We start from the raw sequence: 20,681 nt of genomic DNA, 5'->3' as shown, positions 1-20,681 counted from the left end.
CAGTAATAAATTTATAGTTGATAAAATTAAAAAGATATATAATATTAAATGATATAGAAAATGATAAAGGGAAATGAGTATTCAGGAGAAGAAAATCGTCTCTTTCTCTATTTTTTTCTCTATGTATTGATTGAATTTTGAGTTAATGGAGAATTTGATGCATTTTAGCCTTGTGATAGCTTAAGCGACGTAGTTTTGGTGTTAAAAGGTAGAAAAAGATCAAACAATCCCTTTGAAAACGTACTAACAATGTAGAATAGTTATGGTTGTTAAGTCACGGATCATCAATCCATTGACCAACCATCACTCGAACCTTCACAAAATGACCAAATATTGGTCTTACTGCTTAATCCTGATGGGTTGTCGCTGGTGTGACAGTCCGTCACCCGATCTGTCGCACTCTGGCAGATAGACATTCTTTGAAAAATTGAACATAATTTTTTAATTTGATGTCAGATTATGACAAAACTAGATGTGTTGGAAATATAATTCAATTATCTATCATTTGGTGGGTCTTGATCTCAAATATACTTCAGAATATAAAAACTATGCTCATTTGAAGTTGACTGCAACGAGATACTTTATAAGAAGTCAATCAGTAAGGGAAGATTTGACTTGGTTATGAGTTAGGAGTTACTTGTGGCCTCAATACATGTCTAAATCACTTCTCATACTATAGCAACATGAAGCTTTATTTTGACATGCACTTGAGGCATGATTCTAATATTGCCTTAAATTTTCGGGATGTTACATTGATATTCTTCAAAGAGTTTAAAACATAGAATTGACAATCATATTTTAAACAGTAACTACATAAAATAACAGAAAGGTACAACAAACTTTTGAAAAAAAACAAAAAAAAATGTACAAAATTTTTGAAAAAAAAAAAAAAAAAAAAAGGTACAAAACTTTTGAAAAACAAAAAAATATTACTTATGAAAATTTTGAAAATAGCAAATGCTACATAGAAGAGAAATAAATAAATAAACAAAATATATAAAGAGGCAAAACAATAAGAAACTTGTGAATATCTCTAAGAAAAAACTTTTTAAATTGGAAAAGAAAAGAAGGGACAAAGAGAGTGAAAAATAGGTGATGGATTTATAATGGTTAGTGGCAGAGAGAAGAATATTAAGGGGTAAACTCTTTGAAAGATTTCTCTAACCCTAACTTGATTTTTATGTATTAAAGTAGAATTGTAAATTATTAAAATATATTTCTTGATGTATACTTTTTGGAAAAAAAATAAGAAGAAGAAGTAGGTATTTGGACATAAAAATTGATATTTAAAAAATAAATAATTGTATTTTAAGTTAAATTAAAAAAGAGTAGTACGTAGAGGTTGCAACTGTGTTCGAAAATAAAAAGAGTTTGAGGTTGTGTTCGAACATAAAAAAGTCGAAATTGTGTCAACTTCAAACTCATTTTAAGTTCGAATACAAGTTCGACATTTAAATGCTACTCTTTTTAAAATTTAAAATACTACTACACGTTTTCTAAGTATCAATTAATTCATGTCCAAATGCCTACTAATTATTATTTCAAAATAAAAACATAAGATATTCATTAAAAATATATTTTAATTATTTTAAATTACCACTTTAGCACATAAAATTAAGTAGGGATTAGAGAAATCTTTCAAAGAATTTATCCCTCAATTATTCTTCCTTCTACCACTATAATTCTACCACCTATTGTTCACTTTCTCTTTGTCCATTCTTTGCTTTTGCAATTTAAATACTTTTTCTTTTGAGGTATTAAAAGATCCCTGTTTAATTTGCCACGTTTTTTTTTGTTGCATGTAACATCTGCTATTTTCATTTTCATGTATAAAATTATCATAAGTTTTTTTTGGTTTTGGTTTCCCCAAAAATTTTCTAAGTTCTTTTTAATCTCTTTGAATGATTGATATATATTGCTTGGATTGGTAAGTTTAAGGATTTTGAGTTATTATTCTACAATATAATTGTTTACTATCTTCTTATCAATTTATATGAGTTAGTTCGACTTATCACGTAGTGTAAGTAAGAAAGAACGATTTTTAAAATTTGTGATTTAAAATAAGTATAAATATTTGTGTGACTATAATCAATTCATTGAGGGTATAATGAGTATTTTAAAGTTAAATTGTTACTAAAAATAGAACCGTGTCTTTGTTTTTAGATTGACTAAAAAAAATGAGTCATATGAATTTGGATACATAGAGTAATCTATAAGGTGATTACGCTTCATTTATATAGCTATAAAAGCCTCATTTTTCTTTCAACCAACCTTAGCAAATTAAGTTTTCTTAAACTTGTTCTTTCAAAATCGCGAGTCTTTATCATATCTTTTCTCTTTTTTTCTAAGTAAAATTGTAAGTAAAATTGTAGGCAGCATTTAATAATTTATGATTTGTTGCCTTTTTTAAAAACAATTTTTGAGTTTGTAAGTTGTAGCATCTTTTTTCTTAGATTTGGTTATTAAATCTTTAATCAAGTTCTATGATACTTTCTTTAACTACTCATGTTTGTATAAATCAAAAAGGCGAAAAAAGATATTTGTTTTCTTTGTTGTTGTATTTTTTACTTAGAGTTAAATAAAACCTTTTAAGAATTTTTTTTGTTAAAGCAATTACTTTACATTGATTGATTTTGTAGATTTAACGATTTAAATTTATTAATTGTATTATTGCTTCTTTTTGTCAATTCTTGTATTTATGATACTCTTTTTTAATATTCGATGATTTTAAAAAATCTTCTATTATTTGTTTCATTAAAATAGTTTTTTATGATGTTTTCCTTTTTATTATATTAGATATCCGTATCCGTGCAAGGCACTGACATTTTGACAACATTAATGTGCAAAAGAGATCCAGCTTTGGAAAAAATTATTTCCTACTTGTTTTAATTGTTTAGTATAGGAGTAAAAGAAAAAAAATGTAGTACAATGAATTGATGTTAACATAATATGTACATTCAGTGTGGAACAAAATTGAGCTTGCTAAATTGATCTAACCAATACAAAAGTGATTATATAAGTAAATAAAAAATCTAGCTAGATTGTTGCAACTATAGTTGTAAGCACCTCTTTCATTTGGACATTTCTGAAAAAGTACATGATGCACGTCTCATTTGAAAGTTTCAAATATATAAGTTGAGGAGACATACGTCGATTTCAAAATATTTATTGCACCATAAAATTATTGAAATACCCTTGGTAGTTATTCAATAAGAAATAAAAAGATATTTATAAAAAAAATTACTACCATGTATAATTCAATTTCAAAGCTCTAAATAAAAATATTATTAAAATAATACATGAGGACAAAACTAATAAATATAAGAAAAAAATAATATGCATGTGTAATCATTTTATTGCACCATAAAAATAAGGGAAAAACTAATAAATATAAGAAAAAAGCAATATGCATGTGTAATCATTTTATTGAACTATAAAATTATCGAAATACCCTCGGGGTATAAAAATCAAGTAATTTAATAAGGAACAAAAAGATATTTATAAAAAATTACTACCATGTATAATTAAATTACAAAGGTCTAAATAAAACAACAACAACAACAAACCCAGTGTATTCCCACATAGTGAGGTCTGGGGAGGATAAGATGTACGCAGTCCATACCTCTACCTCTAAAGAAGTAGAAAGGTTGTTTCCGATAGACCCCCGGCTCGAGACACGGAATACTAAACAAATTTATAGTAAAGCATGGAACAAGATGGCATAACATAAATACGACACCCAAAAGTAATAGAAAACAGGGAAAAGTAAACAGATTCGTAATAAAGCATGAAACAAGGTATCATAACAAGAATAATACCCCCACTAAGTAATTCCCTACACTAGCGACCCAAACTGACTCTAGCCTTCTGCCCTAATTCGCGTCTTCCAGATCTTCCTATCTAGGGTCATGTCCTCAGTGAGCTGCAACTGCTCCATGTCCCACCTAATCACCTCTCCCCATTACTTCTTCGGCCTACCCCTACCCCGCCTAAAATCATCCAAAGCTAGCCTCTCACACCTACGAACCGGGGCATCCATGCCCCTCCTCATCACATATTCGAACCATCTCAATTGGACTTCCCGCATCTTATTCTCTATTGGAGTCACACTAACCTTCTCCCTGATAGTCTCATTCCAAACTCTATCCCCCCTAGTCAGCCCACACATCCAACGCAACATCCGCATTTTCGTCACCTTCATTTTTTAAATATGGGAGTTCTTAACTGATCAACACTCCGCTCCATACAACATGGCCAAACGGACTACCACCCTGTAGAATTTGCCTTTAAGCTTAGGCTTCACCTTCTTATCACACAACACCCCCGAAGCGAGCTTCCACTTCATCCATCCCGCCCCAATACGGTGCGAGACATCCTCGTTAATCTCACCGTTACCCTGAATCACGGACCCGAGATACTTGAAACTATCCCTCTTATATACCACCTGTGATTCCAACTTCACTACCACCTCATACTCCAGCCTCACGTCATTAAACTTGCATTCCAAATACTCTGTCTTGCTCCTACTCAACCTGAACCATTTAGACTTAAGAGTTTGTCTCCACACCTCTAATTTATCATTCACACCCCCCCCCCCCCTGCGTCTCATCAATCAAAACTACATCATCTACAAAAAAATACACCAAGGCACCTCTCCTTGAATACGCCGCGTCAACACATCCATCACTAAAGCAAACATAAAGGGACTAAGAGTAAATCCCTGATGCAATCATTTCAAGACAGTGAAATGATCTAAGTCTCCTCCCGCCGTCCTCACCTGAGTTTTAGCTCCATCATACATGTCCTTAATTGCTCTGATATATGCCACCGGGACTCCACTCACCTCCAAGCATCTCCAAAGCACCTCCCTGAGGACTTTATCATATGTTTTCTCCAAGTCGATAAACACCATGTGCAGGTCCTTCTTCCTTTCCCTATACTGTTCCACCAGCCTCCGTACCAGGTGAATTGCCTTCATCGTCGAGCGGCCAGGCATAAACAAAAATATTATTAAAATAATATATGAGGACAAAACTAATAAATATAAAGAAAAAGTAATATGCATGTGTAACCATTTTATTGCACCATAAAATTATCGAAATACCCTTGGTAGTCATTTAATAAGGAACAAAAAGATATTTATACAAAAACAGTATCATGTATAATTCAATTACAAAATTTTAAATAAAAATATTATTAAAATAATACATGGGGAGAAAACTAATAAATATAAGAAAAAAACAATATACATGTGTAACCATTTTATTTACTACTATATATGTGAAGGTTGGGGTGCCTAAAATTACCAAAATACTCTTGATAGTCACCCCTAGGGATGACAATGGTGCGGTGCAGTGCAGGTGCGGTGCAGTGCAGGTGCGGTGCGGGTTTTTACTAAACCCGTAAGTTTTAAAACCGCACCGCATCACATTTAAACCCGCATAAATCCGCCCCACATTCATACCCGCAGATAACCGCACTGCATCGCCCCATGTTTTTATTTTTTTCCTTTTTTAAAAAAAATTTGTAACTCCATTGAAAATCATAATATTTTTAAATCTACAACTAGAAAATAATAATTAATTTCTATTATATCACTTTTCACTAAAAAATTGTCAAAAAGTATAACGTGTACAAGTAATGATCAAATATCATATTTTTATTCAAATGAATAGAGATATTAAAAAAGCTACTATAAAATTATTTATTTGTAGTGTTATGCATGTAGTTTTAAGTATCATAAAATTTAAGTAAAGAACACATATAATTTTAGGTATATTCACGAGACCAATACTAATTTTTAGTTTTTTTGTTAATTCAAACCCCCATATACCCGCGACCCGCACCGCACCGCATCATTTAAAAAAAATTACTTTAAACCGCACCACACCCGTACCGTATAACTTAAAACTCGCATCGCACCGCATAACTTAAAATCTGCACCGTACCGCACCCGCACCGCCCCATTGCCATCCCTAGTCACCCCAACCTTCACTTATATATATTATCCTTTTTATTATATCAAATAAAAAAAATATTCTTGTTTATTGCTTTTGTCATGATTTTTCCTTTAGGTCAAACCCTTAAAGGGCTTCTAAATATATAAAGAATATTTCTTTTACTTTTAAAGACTATTTGTTAATTGAGTGGATTCTATACCAAAATCCCTCTTTTCTTATTAGTACTTGGCGGTTTATGCTGTGCTACGCACGACCCAATGTTGATCCTTAAAAATTTTACGTTATGTATAATTTTATCATGTAATTAAAAACTTAATTTCTTTGATTAATGAATTCTAAGTTAGGCATATAATATTATATTTAGATTGTTGAAATTTGTATAACGATATGTTAAGTTGTTCAAAATTTTGTGACATTGATAGTCAATTATATTTTTTAACTAATTTAAGTTTTAAATTATTGTGATTTATAATATTCTTTCTTTTATTCTACTAATTAGAAGTGACATAGTAAAATTATTACAAAAAGTACTTGTGATTTTTTTTTAAGTGGTTCCATATAAAACGCCAAGTTAATTTAAAACATCAAAAATTAATTTATCACTTTATGTTATTTTTTAATATTTAAATGACTTATAATAATTAATTATGGATAATATAGTAAAATTACCATTGAAGTAGTTGAAACAGTCATATCATAAATATCTATTTTAGTTTTTTTTATTAAATATTATTAAATTTTTAATATGTAAATGACTTATAATAATTATTTAGGGGTAATGTAGTAAATCACGAGTAAAGTAGCTGAAGCAGACATGTCGACCATGAGCAACCTGCTTCAACTGCTTACTGTGACTTCTTATATAGAATACTAATAATATAATTTTTTAATGCTAAAATAACCATAATAAGTAATTAGGTATGATATAGTAAAATCATGATTGAAGTCGCGAAACAGACATATATTAGAAGTGATATAACATAATAACTTCAAAAAAATACTTGTAAAAAAAATCTAAGTGGGCCTCCTATAAGACGTCAAGCTAATTTAAAACATCAAGAGTTAATTTATTATTTTATGTCTATTTTACCTTTTTTATTAAATACTATTAATATTTAATACTTAGATGACTTCTAATAATTAATTAGGAGTGATATGACAAAATTAAGATTGAAGCAGCTGAAGCAGACATGTCAAAAATATTTATTTTACTTATTTGTATTAAATATTATTAATTTTTTAATATGTATATGACTTATAATAATTCATTAGGAGTGATACAGTGAAAACACAGTTGAAGCAGCTGAAGCAGGCATATCGACCTGCTGCCTGCTTCAACATGAAACTCCCTCAGTAAAGTAATAGCATACTACTATTGTTGAATTGTGACTAATTCTATCATTTAAAAATTTTATTTGTTTGGTTGATAAATTCTAAGTTAGATATATAATATTATATTTAAATTGATGAAATTTGCATAACGATATTTTAAGTTTTTAAAACTTTTGTGTATTGATAGTCGATTATATTTTTTAAATAATGTAAGTTCTTAATTATTGTGATTTATAATATTTTTTTTTATTCTACTAATTAGAAGTGACATAGTAAAATTATTGTAAAAAATCCTTGTGAATTTTTTTTAAGTTACTCCATATAAGACGTCATGTTAATTTAAAATATCAAAAATTAATTTATCATTTTACGTCTATTTTACTTTTTTTATTAAATATTATTAATTTTTTAATACTTAAATGACTTATAATAATTAAGTATGGGTAATTTAGTAAAATAACGATTGAAGTAGTTGAAATAGTCCTATCTTAAATATCTATTTTTATTTTTTATTAAATATTAATAATTTTTTAATAGGTAAATGACCTATAATAATTATTTAGGGGTAATATAGTAAAATCACGATTGAAACAGTTGAGCCAGATATGTCGAATATGAGCAGGCTACTTCAGGTGCTTATTGTGACTTCCTATATAGGATACTAATAATATAATTTTTTTAATGCTTAAATAACCATAATAAGTAATTAGGGATGATATAGTAAAATCACGATTAAAGCCGCGAAGCAGACATATATTAAAAATTATATAGCATAGTAACTATAAAAAATTACTTGTGAAAATAACCTAAGTGAGCCTCATATAAAATGTCAAGCTAATTTAAAACATCAAGAGTTAATTTATTATTTTATGTCTATTTTATATTTTTTTATTAAATATTATTAATTTTTTGATACTTAGATAACTTATAATAATTAATTAGGAGTGATATGATAAAATTATGGTTGAAGCAGCTGAAGCAGACATATCAGAAATATTTATTTTACTTATTTGTATTAAATATTATTAATTTTCTAATGCGTAAATAACTTATAATAATTAATTAGGCGTAATATATTAAAAACACGAGTGTAGCAGCTGAAGCAGAGATGTCGACCTGCTGCCTGCTTTAGCTGCTAAACTGCCTCTTATTAGATAAGAGAATTTATACATAAAAAAATTTAAAATGACTTATGAGTGTGGTGATATAATTTTTCTTTAGATAACCACACTAAAAAAAAAAAAATTATTAATAGAATTTATGGACTTCTCGAACATGTCTCTCATGAACTTCCTATCAAAATTTTTCTCAGTCAGAAATTCATATTTTTTTATAATAAAAATTATGATTGGCTTGGATATTAATGAGATCAAGTTGATGTTCGTTTTGTCAACGTTTATGCATAAAAAAATATTATGAATGTGGTGATATAATTTTTTTAAAGATAAGTATACTACAAAATGTTAACTTTTAATCGTTCGACACAAATTGACTTTTCAAAAATATTCAGTGGTGCTTTATCAATTAGAAATTCATCTTTTCTTAGTAGTGAAAATTGTGGTTATCTTGAGTTTAAACTTAGGTCAAGATAAAATCTATTTATGAATATAACTAGATGGATATGAGTTGTGCTAAGCACAGACCCAACATTTTTTTTTTCAAGTAGGGGTATTTATAGAGTTAATTTGATGAAAAAGATAACAGATAAAAATAGAAAAAGAACATCAATAAGGAACATATGCTAAAATAAGTTTATATGTTGTTATGATTGCTAGAAACACAATTTAGCTTGATACCATTTTTTTTCTTTTATCAGAAATTTGAGTCGCATGTGATTATAATGAATCTGATTATAAGAAAAGAGAGATTTTTTTCTACACAACATGAACAAAATAAGCGTATTCCAACTATGAAATACATTTTGTTATCCGGCTCCTCTCCATTTTCCTCCTCTCAATTTTCCTCAAGTTCATGCTAGGATTGGAGATACATGTCATAGTAGGATTGTAAAAATTTTCTGGAAGCAGATATATGAAAGTGTCTCCAATCTAAACATGAACTTGGAGAATGGAGAGGAGCCGAATCCTACATTTTGACTCATCGGATTCTCTATGAACTTTCTAAATTTGCCAAAAGTGGCAGGTGTGGCATAGCTGCAGACTGCAGGAAAAATTGTTTTAGATAGGACCATCATGAGAGCTCTTCCCCTTGTTTCCTTATTAAGGAAGCAACAACCAATATTTGTAGTAAAAATAAGCTCAAAAAGCACAAATATTAAATTTGAAGAAAACCATCATCACTAACCAAAAAAATTACACATAACAGGACAAATGGTAACTAATATGATTGTGAAAATATGAGCAAGTTTTCATCTACACAATCAAGGTTGCAAATCATTTACTGTGAGTATTGAGAGAAACTGAAACTGAACATCAAACATTAAGATCAAGCCTTTCAATACCACAATAGTTTCATGTATTTAAGAAATGTTAAAACTTAAATCAATCTATAACGCATCTAATACTTTGATTTACTAACTTTGAAATGCATAACGGAACCCATATCTGAATGTCAAGAAAATCAGAAAAGGGAAGGCACTATAAACAAATTAGCAAACTGAAAAAGTATCATAGCAACACCAAACACAAAGTTCCTCTACAATGAAAACATGAATTATCTCGAGTCAACTTCTCATTTAACAATTTATTTTCAAGATGATTGTTAGCAAAAGTACCCCAATCCATAATTTTTCGTTCAATAAGGTAGTCATCCCCCATATTTCCCTCTCAATGAAGTACTCATCATTCCTGACTGCTTGCAAGCATAGTAGCTGTGCAATCTAGAAATTCCTAATTTAACGTGTTACATAGAATTAGGAAAAAAGAAATTTCTTTTGAAAAATGAATGTATAATACATGCACTCGTTTTAGCTTTAAAGCGTTAATTCATGCAACATCATAACTCTTCTTGAAAAAAATATAGCTTTTTCACTTCTCTAGGAAACAAATAGACATACAAGAAATTACAACAATAACAACAACGATAAAATATCTCATGGATTCCCAAAAAGTGAGGTGATGTACAAAGAGGGTAGAGTATACACGGATCTTACCTATACCTACAATTGATTATTTTCGAAAGAACCCTACTCAAGTGAAGCAACTCAACATAATAATGGAGAGAAAAATGCAGATGGGATAGATTAAACAAATTATGTATCAGTTGCCAACTATATCATCATATGACCTACCATAAGAAGTGATGTTTAAATCTCAAAATCACATGGACCTATTTTCATGCTATACTATACAACAACAACATACTCAATATATTCCCACCAAGTGGAGCCTGGGGAGGGTAAGTGTAAGTAGTCTGTACCACTACCTCAGGTTGAGATAGAGAGGCTGCTTCCGATAGAACCCCGACTCAAAATACAACAATCTAAATAAAAATAATAAAAGAACAAGATACAATAGCAATCAAATGGATATAAGAAAAATCAGGGTGCTTTTTTTGTCCAAACAAGTAACAAACAACTAAGGATGAGTTGGAAACAGACCTACGTGGGACCGAAAATTGGGTTTGAAATTGAATTCCTCATTTCCACCTCTGAGTAAACCTTGAACCTACATAACTTTTCCTTCTTAGCCAATAATCTGTTAGGGAAGATCGGTAACAGCTTGACCATGTAATCATACCATAAGACTACATAGAATTTTTCTTATATGGCCATTTCAAAGAAAAGCAGAAAACATGTGTGGGCATATTGATCACAGAACCATAAGAGTTGTCTAAGAAAATTATGTTATAAGCAAGTGCAATCACCTTTCTAGCAATTGTTTCAGGAATAAAAAATTCAGATGCAAGCCCCACTTTCTGATGTAGAAGTTTGTTTTTAACATATAAAAAGCCAAAATATGGGCAAATTGGTGGTTTAGACCTAACTCGTGAATAAGGATTGAAGAAAAGTCGCATACCTTTGAATTACTGTTTTACAAGATTCATCCAATTGCAAGTTAGGCACATATCATTGTATGGAAAGAAATAGGTCTATAACTATATACAAGTTACTTGCAAAGTCACTTTGCCTATTGAAAAAACATAATGTCTAACAAGTAATAGCTGTTAGCATGAAGTAAATATTGTATATATTAATGTAACCATATATTGTTGTATATTAGTGTAATTACATAAATTTTATTTTGTAGTTAAAGAGAATAATAGTGGCTTTAATAGAGCAAATTTGGTGGGGTGGAATAGCTGATCTTTAGGGATAGGAAGACAAATCTTTAGGGATATAATCATTGAATATTTTTTATTTAATGACAAGACTCTCAATATTGAGAGGCATTCAACAGAAAATTGATATGGTATCAGAGCCTTCTCTTGGTTGTCTTGTCTCATAGAGTTCATCCGTGGTTCCTTTTAGTCTTTTTGGAAAATTTTGGTTTTTTGTTGATTGTTCCTCGGTAATTAACACCTTGGACTTTGATCTTGGTCATTTTGGTTATTCTTTTTGAGTCAGTGTTTCTAGTTTTCATGAATATGACTTCATATCAGTTTGAATCATTTAGTGTTTGTTTCACTAAAAAGAATTTTTCGTCATGAGAGTTTCGGTTTTAGTTATTTGTCACTGAAAAAGAACTATGGGACCATATAGATGGAGCCGATTCTGCTCCTACTTATCCTACAAAGCTATGTGAATGGAAGATTAAAGATGCATGGAAGATTAAAGATGCTCGAGTGATGACATGGTTTGTAGGGCCAATTGACCCTCTTATTATTCTTAATCTCAGGCCTTACAAGACAGCTAAAGCCATGAAGGATTATTTACAAAGGGTTTACAACCAAAATAATAGTACCCGGCGCTTTTACTTAGAGTATGAAATTGCTAATTACTCTCAAGGAGGTCTTTCTGTTCAGGATTATTTTTCTGAATTTCAAAAATTATGAGCTGAATTTACAGATATTGTTTATGCCAAAATACCTGTCGAATCTCTCTCTGTAATTCAACAAGTTTATGAGCAAAGCAAGCGAGATCAATTTTTGATAAAGTTACGCTCTGAGTTTGAGAATGTTCACTTCTATTTGATGAATCGTGACCCGTATCTCTCCTTGGATGTTTGTTTTAGGGAATTACTCCATGAAGAACAATGTTTTATCACACAAAATGCTTTCAAGCAGGTTGATGATATTGTTGCATTTTTTTCCCAAGGTAAAGGAAATGGTAGGGATATGACTAGAATTCAATGCTACAGTTGCAAGGGATATGGTCATATTACTAGCAATTGTGACAAGAAGTTTTGTAATTATTAGAAACAACAAGGACACATTATCATAGAGTGTCTCACACGCCCTCAAAACTGTAAGGTTAATGCTTTTCAAAAAGGGACAAATGGTTTCACTACTGAGAACTCATCTTCGGGAAAAGTTCTTACTCCTGAAATGGTAAGACAAATGATCATGTTAGCTTTTCAGCTTTAGGGCTACAAGGTAATGATCTTGCATCTAATTTTTGGCTTGTTGATTATGGATCTTTCAATCATATGACCAACTCATCTAGTATGCTAAAAATATTCGTAAGTATCATGGTCTATCACAAATTCAAATTGCCAATGGTAGTAATTTACCCATTACCAAGGTTAGGGATATTACTAAAACTTTCAACAATGTTTTTGTGTCACCAAAGCTCTCCACTAGTCTTATTTCAGTTGGACAATTGGTAGATAACAATTGTGATATGAATTTTTCTTGTAATAGTTGTCTTGTGCAGGATCAGGTATCGGGGGCGATAATTACGAAGGGGCCTAAAGTTGGACGACTGTTTCCCATACACATTTTCATTCCTCGTGTTCTATCATTTGCTTGTACTTCTACACCTAGTAAGGCTGAGGTATGGCATAAGCTCTTAGGACATCCAAATTCTATTGTGTTATCTCATTTATCAAATTCGAGTTTATTGGGGAACAAAAATTAATTTTTCACTACTTTCTTTGATTGTTCTACTTGTAAATTAGGCAAGAGTAAAATTTTTCCTTTTCCTAATTTTGGTAGTCTTGCTACAAAGTGTTTTGATATCATTCATAGTGATGTTTGGGGAACTTCACCAATTGTTTCTCATGCTCAGTTCAAGTACTTTGTGACATTCATAGATGATTATAGTCAATTTACGTGGGTGTATTTTCTTTGTACCAAATCTGAATTATTTTCCATGTTCAAGATATTTTTGGCTTATATTGAGACTCAATTTTCTATTTGTATCAAATTATTAAGATCTGATTCTGGTGGAGAATATATGTCAAATGAATTCAAAAATTTTTTGCTTGATAAAAGAATTATCTCACAACGCTCTTGTCCATATACACCACAACAAAATGGGACCGCTAAGCATAAAAATCATCATCTTTTAGATGTCACTCATACTCTATTGATTGAGTCCTCTGTCCCATCTAAATATTGGGTTAAAGCTATCTATTTAATTAATAGACTGCCATCTAAAGTGTTAAATCTCGAGTCTCCATATTTTCGTCTTTATCACAAAAATACAAGCTATGATAATTTTTATAAATTTGGTTGTATTTGTTTTATGCATCTTCCTCCTTCTCAACGTAATAAACTTTCTATTTAGTCTATTAAATGTGTTTTTATGGGTTATAGAACTTCACAGAAAGGTTTTCTCTGTTATGATCCATGTTTTAATAAATTTCATGTTTCTAGAAATGTTGTTTTCTTTGAGAATTAGTATTTTTTTCCTACTCATGTTGAGTCATCTCTTGCTTCTCTTCTTCTTCCTACTTTTGGGGATTTATCGTCTTCTTCTAAGAGGTTCAAATTTGGATTTGTGTATGAATGTCGGTGGCCAACTTTATCCCCTCCTGATATTGATCCGCCACCTGAAACTGCACCACAACTAGAATCTGAGAATTCTTCAAGGCCTGCTCCCCTTGAGCCCACTCGACGATCTACGAGAGTATCTCGTACTCCTCATTGGTATGGAATTTCATCTACTTTATCCACTATTTCTATTCCAACTTGTTACTCACAAGCTTCCAACCATGAATGTAGGCAGAAGGCAATGGAGGAAGAACTTTTAGCTCTCAAAGAAAATGACACATGGTATATTGTTTCATGTCCTTCAAATGTCCATCCAATTGGATGTAAATGGATTTATTCAATTAAACTTCATTTTGATGGAACTTTTGATCGATACAAAGCTCGATTGGTTGTTCTTGGTAACAATCAGGAGTATGGTGTGAACTATGAAGAGACTTTTGCACCGGTAGTAAAAATAACGATGGTGCAAACTATTGTTGCTATTGCTGCTTCACAAAACTGGACTCTTCATCAAATAAATGTTAAAATGCTTTTCTTCATAGTGATCTCAAAGAGGATATTTATATGAAACCTTCACCAAGTTTGTTCTCATTGCCTACATCTGATGTATGCAAGTTGAAACGGTCTTTGTATGGATAAAAACAAGCTCCCAGAGCTTGGTTTGGCAAATTTCGGTCTACTTTTCTACAATTTTCTTTTGAGCAGAGAAACTATGACTCATCTTTGTTTCTTCGAAAAATATCCACAAGTAGTGTTCTTCTTTTGGTATATGTAGATGCTATTATTATCACAGGAACTGATTCTTCACTAATCAATAGCCTATAATAGCAACTCAAGGATTCTTTTCATATGAAGTACTCTTACATATTTCTTGGGTTTGGAAGTTCACCGTGATTCATCTGGTGTGTTTCTAAATTAATACAAATATACCCAAGATTTGATTTCTTTGGCAGGTCTTCAGGATTCCTCCTCTGTAGATACTCCATTTGAATTGAATGTAAAGTATCGCCAGGAGGAAGGCGATCTTCTTCCTGATCCAACTATATTTCGACAATCAGTTGGGAGCTTAAATTACCTAACTATTACCATTCCTGAGATCTCTTTTGCAGTTCAACAAGTTAGTCAGTTCATGCAAGCTCCCCATCGTCTTTATTTAGTGGTTGTCCGTCGCATCATTCGATATCTCCGAGGAATATCTAATCGTGGATTATTCTTTCCTAGTGGTTCACCTATTCGTCTTAATTATTTTAGTGATTATGATTGGGTGGGATGTTCTGACACTCGTCATTCGGTTACTGGTTGGTGCATGTTTCTTTGAGACTCTTTGATATCATGGAAGAGTAAGAAGCAAGACCGCGTGTCAAAATCTTCAACAGAGGCTGAATATCGAGCAATGTCTACTGCTTGCTCTAAGATTGTGTGGCTTCGTGGATTACTTGCTGAGATTGGATTTCCTCAATCTAATCCTACTCTTCTCTATGTTGACAATACAAGTTCTATTCAGATTGCTACTAATCTGGTTTATCATGAGTAGACCAAACACATTGAAGTAGACTGTCATTATATACGAGAAGCTGTAGATAAAGGTGTCATTACTCTTCTGCACGTGTCCAGTGATCTTCAAATAGCTTATGCATTTACAAAATCAATGGCATGACGACGACATCAATTTCTAGTCGACAAATTGATGCTTCTTGATCTACCAGCATCAATTTGAGGGGGGATGTTAGCATGAAGTAAATATTGTATATATTAATGTAACCATATATTGTTGTATATTAGTGTAATTACATAGATTTGATTTTGTAGTTAAAGATAATAATAATGGCTTTAGTAGAGCAATTTTGGTGGGATAAAATAGCAGATTTAGAGGGATAGAAAAGATGATCTTTAGGGATAGGAAGACGGATCTTTAGGGATATAATCATTGAATATTTTTTATTTAATGAAAAGACTCTCAATATTGAGAGGCATTCAGCAGAAAATTGACAATAGCTTACTACAAATCTTCTAACCAAAACTCATTCATTACTTAACAAAGGCTTTCATCTTAATTTCAAAACTTAGTTATGTAAAGAAATTTCTTACACAACTCACTTAGCCAAGGAGTTGTTTACCTATTATGGATCGTTAACCTAATACATCCTACATGATTATAGAATTCAGAACAAGGAAAACCAACAAATCAGTCTACTGGGGCAATATAAAGACTATTAATAGATTAAGTATGTATGTACTGAGTTCTGCCTGAAGAAGGACTACTTAAAGTTGGGCTAAACCTTTTAATGATGCTAAGAACCCACATAGCGTAACAATGAGATTATATTATAGTTACCATATGTCCTAAAGGAAAGATTGAAAATGGAGATCTACAACAACAACAACAAACCCAGTGTATTCCTACCTAGTGGGGTCTGGGAGGGTAAAATGTACGCAGTTTATACTGCTACCTCCGAAGAAGTAGAGAGACTGTTTTCGATAGACCCCGGGCTCAAGATAAAGAATAGCAAACACGTTCGTAATGAAACATAAAACAGATTGAAAATGGAGATCTGTTGCTAAAATAATACTATTGCTCATTCTATTGATGTCCTTTGATTTGGGGTATTCTACACAATTCTACTTAATATGTTGCAGATGGACAATGTAAATTGACTCCTAGTGCTATATAGAACAAGTAAGGATGAATTTAGGCCATGCCAGTTTGCAGGTTTGGCGATCCAAAATTGATGAAAAACCAGATGAGCACCCTTAACTCTGCCTCCATGTCAATCAAATATCACGTGCAACTACTTGTTTTGTTGGTGAGAGATGCCACTGACAAAAAGTGAAAACAAATTGTCTAAGGAAATTAACGTTGAGGAATACTTGTGGTAAGTTCAAGCTACAACAATCTGAATCCAGTAGACAACTTTTATTTTTACGGCAAATTGGACTTACAATAGGAAGTTAAAAGGCATATTCTTCAATATACCATATTCATGTATGTACAGTTTATGTAAATAAAAAATTAAACGTGGCTTTAGAGAATAAGATATATCAATCATTGAGTAATATAACAGTAATACTACATTTGTAGCATCTACTCCCAGCTACTTCTGACTTAATCTACGATGCACCATCACCCATATCGATATGAAATTTTCTTATCTGAGCAATTTAAATGTAGATCGGCTACGTAAGATTCCATAAAGAGATTTAAGTTAATCATCAGCTATCATTTTACCCAACTTAAGAGATATTTTATTATATCTGTCAAACTTTAACATCAAAACAAGAGACTTTTCAAAATTCAGTCACAACCAATAATGACAGCAATGTGTTAAAGACATTAGAAGTTGCCGATTTTGAAAAAAATGGCAGTAGAAGAATTTCAAATACTTACAAAGCAAAATCTTTCATGATTTGGCTTCAAAAATTAACTTTTGGGACTTCTCCACCATATTTCCTGTAAAGACATCACGAGTATGCTTATTTACCTGAAAAAAACCTAAATTGAATTTATCCAAAAGGATATGTGGTTGAACCAACTCTTTAACAACATGTGCGGAAGGTTATCAAAATTTTCATGTTAACTCGAGGTATCATTATTCCTTAGAATTATCACTCATCATGCTGACAATATAACAACAGTAAAGAAGCTTGATTGTTTTATGTGTGAATCTTACAGATTTATGATCAAGAAATAACTATATTTATTTGTGAATCTCACCTGAAATTGCACCATGAAGAATGTAGAAAAGTGGATGAAAAGTTGAAAAAACTCGTCTAAAAAGATAGCTGAAATTTCTAAACAGTTACCAAAGGAAAATTGAGAAGAGATCTCCCATTGGCCAACATAATTACCAATTCATCCAAAATTTAGAACCGAAAGAACGAATAAACATTTATTCATACATGTTTGTGTAGAATGAGTATGAGGAAGAAGAGCAAGCATTTTGGGAAGAAGATTGATATGGCATACCATTGCTTGTAGTAGTATAGAACAAGCTCTTCTTCTATGAAACTATGAAATGTAAACCCAGGTGGAAAAATACTTTTTCTCAAACACTCAGAAATATGGTGTTGATAAATCCATCAAAAGATTCATCTTCTTGAAATCCACAAAATAACCTGAACGCCACTTCAAAAATTAATATAATTTTTTCTTAGTCTATGAATCTGAGTCTAACAGTAGAGGAAAAAAGTGTAATATTCAATTTAGAACTCATTTCTATTATATATAAAAGAAAGATTTAGAAGAATTGGATCTGGTCTTCTTCCATTGAAAATTATTGAGGATGGAAAGAAACCCCAACTTAAAACACAGAAAAGAGGCAGAGAAGTTAAATAACCTTTCATTCTTCAATTTGTCATCTCCTTCACTTATTATTTAAATATTTTGATGTCCAGCAGCAAAACTTAATTTCCCTCACCATAAAATTGAATCAATTACTGAAAATTTTGTATTGTTTAATTTGGAAAAAGATCTTACATCCCAGCCATAACAGAGGAAAACACCAACATGAGGAAGGATGATAGCAAGGATGACTTCAAGAAATGTTTCACATGTCAATACTAATTTTTGAACATGAGAAACTAAAAGCTGATTCTTTTAGATATAAGGAGAAAAGTAAAATAGCATACCGATTATTTGTGTGGACTAAGTATGAGAAAGATGGATGATTCTAGAGCCAGGGAGGTAGGATATTTGCTAGTGTGAATTGATTATATTGTCCTTAGTCGTCCCTTACTCACATTTCTATATAATAGAAATGTTTCAATAAGTGGGTCACACTTGTTGAATGCCTCATGTTTTGAAGTATTATATTTTATTTTAATTATTTTATTTAGCTATTATTTAAAATATGATTGTCAATTCTATGTTTTAAATATATGTTTGATGATTATTTATATTTTTGTCTCTTTATTTGTGTGACATGATTACTATTCTAGCAGGGTCGTTAAATGCACTTTGACATAATTTTTTTATAAAATATTTTTAAATGTTTTGAATGATTAATTCTTATGAATTGTAGTATTTTTTTATTGTAAAACAAGTGAGAATTTTTACTTAATAATTTATTTAATATTTTAAATAAGAAAATTATTACTCCAATGATAAATAGAGTCTCTGCCTTGATAATGATTTCCTAAACTGTTCATTTCAATTTATAACTTTTCTTTTTGTTTGTAACTTTGTCATTCTTTGATTAGTAGCTTAACTATTTGTTGCATTGTTTATCTAAAGAATTAAATTAAATCTTACTAATCCTCTATTTATTTAATTTATTGTATTACAAAAATGAAAGCTCAAACAATTAACAACTCTCCTGAAATTATTGCTTTTGCTTTTGTGGATTTATACTATTGCTTTACAGCAGTTTAATAATCAGGCCCATCGATTTTATAAGGAAAATAGTATCCTAAGTTGGCCCCTTCATCAAGAAATTGAGTCTGTGAAATCTTCTAAAGCAAGTATTCTAATAAAAATATATTGTAACTTAAATGTTTCTCATAATTTATTTGCACTTTTAGCATATTTTACATTACTTGCTTAAGCTTCATACATGATGGACACTCTGTTAGCCTTTTGAATCTTATAGTCTTCTATATACCGTAGATGAATGCAATAAATTGGCCTTAGGGCATATTGGATTCTCAAATTAGTTATTTTACTTGTAATTTTATTGTTATAGTACTCAATTCGTATATTAGTTGCATCTTAATTTTTTCTTATATTATACTATTTACTTCAAAAAAACTTCTAGCATTTAACATTGTGGAACATTAATTAGACTTATGATTTTTACAGATACTTTTATATTCTTTTTGTTTCTATTTTTTATTTTATCATTATCATTGATATTTGAGTTGTTACTATTAACATTTTTTTATTTTTGATATTCGTATAATCCCAGGAGATAAATGAATTTATTATTTTATCTCACTTCAAAGACAAAAAAGTGGAAGTCATAAATATTGACTCTTAATAATCTGGAGAAGGTGTTATTGTGGTGGTAACAGCATGCTTGATAGAGCAAGATAGCTCAAGAAAAAATTTCTCTGAGACATTTTTTCTTGCTCCACAAGAAAATAAATACTATGTGTTGAATGATATTTTTTGCTTTGTTGGTGTGGTAGAATCTTCAGCATTTGTTGAAGAAAAAGTCGATGAAAATGTTTTAGTTGCTCCTTTAGGGTATGTCCTTTTTCTTTTTACATTTGTTTATCTTGTTATGATACATTAATATACTTAATAGTAGGGATGTATTAATTATAATCGCCTCTTATATTACCTGATTGTGTAAATAATAAACTTGTTGATGTTTAGAACTTAAACTCTATTGTTAACTATATTAAACTATTCTTCTTTTGAATTACTATTGCATTTATAATCAGCTACTGAGAGAAAAGTCGAAGATACTATCAAGGAAGTTTCTGATAAGTCAGAGACTAAGGTGACGACAGATGATCAAGTTGTCCAGAAGCCTTCACTAACTTCAAATGATAAAGAAAAATTTGTTGCTGAGACGGCCGCAGTTGTTCAGAGTGAGGCTCCTAAACCTAGCTATG

Source organism: Capsicum annuum, chromosome 11 (genome assembly GCF_002878395.1).
Source record: "Capsicum annuum cultivar UCD-10X-F1 chromosome 11, UCD10Xv1.1, whole genome shotgun sequence".
Lineage (NCBI taxonomy): Eukaryota > Viridiplantae > Streptophyta > Magnoliopsida > Solanales > Solanaceae > Capsicum > Capsicum annuum.
This window is presented reverse-complemented; position numbering follows the sequence as displayed.